The 5,000-nt window shown below is 48.2% G+C and overlaps 1 protein-coding gene and 1 long non-coding RNA gene across 2 annotated transcripts in view; one reads left to right on the forward strand and one right to left on the reverse strand.

Annotated features, from left to right (window-relative positions):
* LOC135103797 (clavesin-2-like) overlaps positions 1 to 1,037 on the reverse strand; it is a 45,519-nt gene extending 44,482 nt beyond the window's left edge. The window contains exon 1 of the mRNA XM_064010564.1: positions 768 to 1,037. The gene's annotated coding sequence lies outside the window, so the exon portion shown is untranslated. The remainder of the gene's footprint in view (positions 1 to 767) is intronic.
* LOC135103799 (uncharacterized) overlaps positions 1 to 5,000 on the forward strand; it is a 77,402-nt gene that overhangs the window by 39,214 nt on the left and 33,188 nt on the right. The gene's annotated exons all lie outside the window — the stretch shown is intronic.

Here is a 5,000-nt window from a genome sequence, read left to right on the forward strand (position 1 = left end):
AAGTGAATGCGTCATGCACCGCCATTGTCACTATACTGTCACCATTTTCATCACCATCACCACCACCACCGTCATCAACACAGTGAGGAGGGGGAAGGCGGGTCTCTGCCGCAGGTGTTGCTTCCTATCTACGTATCTACCTGTGCTCAACAAGTCCACAGGTGTTCAGACGAAAGGAAGGCGGCCGGCAGGTAAACACACACACACACACACACACACACACACACACACACACACACACACATAACTTTGTGACAAACTTTCCTACTGAGTTTACATTTCATCTTCACACACACACACACACACACACACACACACACACACACACACACACACACACACACACACACACACACACACACACACACGCTGTCTCTGTGCACATCCTTTCTTGATTCAGGTATCGATTGCAAGAAGAGACTATTCCTTTCCTGCTACTGAGAGAGAGAGAGAGAGAGAGAGAGAGAGAGAGAGAGAGAGAGAGAGAGAGAGAGAGAGAGAGAGAGAGAGAGAGAGAGAGAGGCAGCAGGGAAGGCAGGAGGAATGAGAGGGACGAGGACCAAACTTCGCGAACTTAATCGAAGAGGCGACAAAGTTAAGGGAACATTGCAGCCTTATCACTGGCGCCCCTTTCCCCTTCCTCCCTCCCTGGCCAGACACACACACACACACACACACACACACACACACACACACACACACACACACACACACACCAGGCCCTGCTCCCTTACCTGTGACCAGAGGGGAAATCGATCGCGTCTTACCTGAAGTGATAGCTGTTGGTCAGGCCACACCTCGACAGTCCAGCGTGGGGGCACATTCCCAGGGGCGCGGCACTGCAGGGCGTCACCTCACACTTAGCACTAGTCACTCACGTCCACACTCGCCACACCTGAACCGGCAGGAGCGAATTAGAGACACCGCAGCTCACGTGACTCACAGAAGCAGCGTGACAGTAACGTAGTCTCCCGAGGAAGGCTTGGAGCGAGTGGCGTGAGGTGACTCCGAGCCTCCCGCGGCCCCGTCCCTCCTGCTGCCGGGCCTGGAGGGAGCGTCTCGTACCGCTCTCGTGTCGCGCCGTCCTCCGCTAGCCTGCCTGGAGGAGGTAAAGGGGATAAACACTCCTAACACACTGACGTTGTTCGCTGTTGTGGCCCTGCAGCATGCTGGCGTCACTCCTGCAGCCGCCGGTTAAGGTGGCCACGCCTTGCATACTTTTCCTCACGGCTGAGATGTGCATGGCAAAAAATCTGGTGAAAAAAATCAAGAAGACCAAGGTTACGCGGTGTTGATGTTCCAGGCGGCGTCGTGCGCGTGGCAGGGGAACGCGCTGGGGCCGCCGCTGATTCACCACCGCACCAGCCACGCACTCAACCGCGTCCATGTCTTTTTTTTTCTTTCTTTATTTCCCTCCCCATGTAAGGCCATACCTCCAGCACCGCCTCGCTGCCCTCCAGAGCTGCCTCCCGAGCCACTGACGGCAGGGCGGCGACACACGTGGCTCCGGCGTGGCCTTCAGCACCCCCTGGACCCGACCTTCCCTGGCGCTGCGTTATGTTATGGTGGTGGTGGTGTTGTTATTGTTATTGCTGCTGCTGCTGTTGTTGGTGGTCGCTGTTACGAAAGGTGGCGACGTGGACGTGGTGGGGGCAGCGAGGCGTGATGGAGAGGCCGGTGATTGACCCAGAGGAAGAGGAAGAGGAGGGAGAACAGGTGGCAGAGGAAGAGGGGGAGGAGGAGGAGGAGGAGGAGGAGGAGGAGGAGGAGGAGGAGGAGGAGGAGGAGAACCGAAAGGAAGAAGAAAGAAAAGAACGAAGAAGAGGAGTAGGTTTAGAAAGCAGGACTAACTTGACCCAGAGGAAGAGGAAAAGGAAAAGGAAGAGGAGGAGGAGGAGGAGGAGGAGAGGAAGCAGGGTTGTCAGGTGTCAGTGTGCGGGGTCGGCGGCGCGCACCTGTGGCCCCCAAGGCGTGGCACCTGTGCTGGTTGGTGTATTATTGGGCGTAGGTGCCAGGGTGAGGGTATTGGGGGGAGGGGAGAGGGGAGGGGGTGTCATCCTGGTTTCGGGGTGCCTGCTGGCCTAATCTCTCTTTTTGTATATGTTAATGAGGAAATGGTGTGTCCTCTCTCTCTCTCTCTCTCTCTCTCTCTCTCTCTCTCTCTCTCTCTCTCTCTCTCTCTCTCTCTCTCTCTCTCTCTCTCTCTCTCTCTCTCTCTCTCTCTCTCTCTCTGTCCGTGTGTGTGTGTGTCTCACCGTGTCTGTACGTATGCCTGTCTGTTTGACTTTCCTGCTGGCTGTTTATCTATCCGTTTGTCTCTGTCTGTCTGCCTGGCTGGCTGTCTGGCTCTCTCCTAGCCCGTCTGTCTGCTTGGCTGGCTGGCTGGCTGGCTGGTTGGTTGGTTTTCTGTTTGTCTGTCTATCTGTTTGTCTGTCTTCTGTCTGTTTGTCTGTCTGTCTGTCTGTTTGTCTGTCTGTCTGTCTGTTTCCTGCTGCGTGTGTCTTTCAATCTGTTCGTCTCAGTTTGTCAGACTGTCTGTCAGTGTACCTGCGTGATTGTCCATCTCTCTCTCTCTCTCTCTCTCTCTCTCTCTCTCTCTCTCTCTCTCTCTCTCTCTCTCTCTCTCTCTCTCTCTCTCTCTCTCGCGTCACTTTCACAATCATTCAATGAATTGGCTGCCTGTGAGGTCACGCATCTCGTCACTATTTCCCAGTCGCGCTTCAAGCTGAGACAAATATGGATCCGTTAATGAGGCTTTGAGGGGGAGAGCGACTGTGATTTATTCAGGTTAGCTGACTGGACTGGACTAGGCAAGGCAAGGTAAGGTAAGGTGAAAACGTTAATTTAGGTAAGGTTAGATAAAGTAAGGTATTGTAGGGGTTGGCAGGGGCAGGTAAGGTAAGGCTAATTAGGTTAGGTTAGGTTAGGTTAGGTTAGGTTAGCCTAACCTAACCTAACCTAACCTAACAACATGAACGCATTAAAAAACTGAGTGGATATAAAAAATGCAGAAAAAAGTTTACTTCATTAAAAGTATGGGATCACCTGAAGATCCACCACCCCAGATTGTCTCACCTGAAGATCTGCCACCCCGAGTGCGGCTGGGGTGGCGGATCTTCAGGTGATCCCAGTAAGTGAAGGTTAGGTTAATTAGGTTAGGTAAGATTAGGTATGGTATTGTAAGGTTAGGTAGAGTAACATCAGGTAAGGTAAGGTAATGCAATGTAAATAAAGTTGTGTTAGGTTAGGTAAGGTTAGGTTATGTTATGTTAGGTTAGGTTAGGTTAGGCAAGGTTAGGTTAGGTTAGGTTAGGTAAGGTTAGGTGTGGTGTGGTTAGGTTAGGTTAGGTTAGGTTAGGTTAGGTGTGGTGTTCTTAGGTTAGGTTAGGTTAGGTTAGGTTAGGTGTGGTGTTGTTAGGTTAGGTTAGGTTAGGTTAGGTGTGGTGTGGTGTTCTTAGGTTAGGTTAGGTTAGGTTAGGTTAGGTTAGGTGTGGTGTTGTTAGGTTAGGTTAGGTTAGGTTAGGTTAGGTAAGGTTAGGTTACGTTAGGTTAGGTTAAGTAAGGTTAGGTGTGGTGTTGTTAGGTTAGGTTAGGTAAGGTTAGGTTAGGTTAGGTTAGGTAAGGTAAGGTTACGTTAGGTTAGGTAAGATTAGATGTGCTGTTGTAAGGTTAGGCAAAGTAAAGTATAACGTAAGGTAAGGTAATGTTAACTAAAATGAAGTTGTGTTACGTTGTGTTAGGTTAGGTAAGGTACAGTATTTTTTTCGGCATTGCAGAGTTGGGGAAGGTTTGGCAAGGTGCAGTACGGTCATGTTACGTTATGTAAGGTTAGGTTAGGTTACTGTATTAGGTAAGATAAGGTAAGGAAAGATGAGATTAAGCAAGTTAGGTTTTATAGGATTTGATTATTAAGTTTAGGTTACGTTTAGTTAAGCCAGTTTAGGTTAGATTAGGTAAGGTAATAAAAGGAAAAGTTTGGTTAGGTAAGGTTAGATAAGGTAAGATAGGTTAAGTTATGTTAGGTTATGTTAAGTTACGTTATGTTAGGTAAGATTGTATACGGTTAGGTTAAGGTACGTGAGACTGGATAAGGTAAGGTAAAGTTAGGTTATATTAGTTAAGGTTACGTTAGATTAGGTTAGATAAGGTAAGGTAAGCTATGATAGGTTAGGTTAAATACGTTACTCAAGACACACCAAGACGTCAATGACAGGAAGGAGTTGAGTTGAGAATTAGAGTGTGACAAAAAGCAGAGTTGAGTCACCCGGGAGAGAGAGAGAGAGAGAGAGAGAGAGAGAGAGAGAGAGAGAGAGAGAGAGAGAGAGAGAGAGAGAGAGAGAGAGAGAGAGAGAGAGATTTACGTATTTTTTGTGATGCATTTTTTTACATTCGTCATTTTTTTGCGCCGTGTTTCTTGTGAAATGTTGCGGCAAAACTGACCTTGGCTGATGCAAAACATTGAAGTACTCGTGTTTCCTTCGTATTTTTTCGTACTTTTGTTGGTATGGGACGTGTGTGTGTGTGTGTGTGTGTGTGTGTGTGTGTGTGTGTGTGTGTGTGTGTGTGTGTGTGTGTGTGTGAAAGACAGGTAAATAGATAAACAAATGAAAGGAAACTAAAATGTGATATATTCATGTGCAAAAGAGAGAGAGAGAGAGAGAGAGAGAGAGAGAGAGAGAGAGAGAGAGAGAGAGAGAGAGAGAGAGAGAGAGAGAGAAAAAAAAAAGCTATGAAAGAAAACTGGAGAGTAAAATAATAGAACTTTTCTTGCGTGTTAATCGAAATCCAGTCACCTTTATAAAGTCTCTCTCTCTCTCTCTCTCTCTCTCTCTCTCTCTCTCTCTCTCTCTCTCTCTCTCTTCAAGAACGTATCATTTAAGGAAGATGAACACGAAAAGGAGAAAGGGGAGGAAGAGAAGAAATAAGATGAAGAAAGGAGGAGGAGGAGGACGATGAATAGGAGGAAGAGGAGGAAGAAGAGTAGGAGGAGGAGGAAGAAA

The sequence above is a fragment of the Scylla paramamosain genome, chromosome 9, assembly GCF_035594125.1.
Source record: "Scylla paramamosain isolate STU-SP2022 chromosome 9, ASM3559412v1, whole genome shotgun sequence".
NCBI lineage: Eukaryota > Metazoa > Arthropoda > Malacostraca > Decapoda > Portunidae > Scylla > Scylla paramamosain.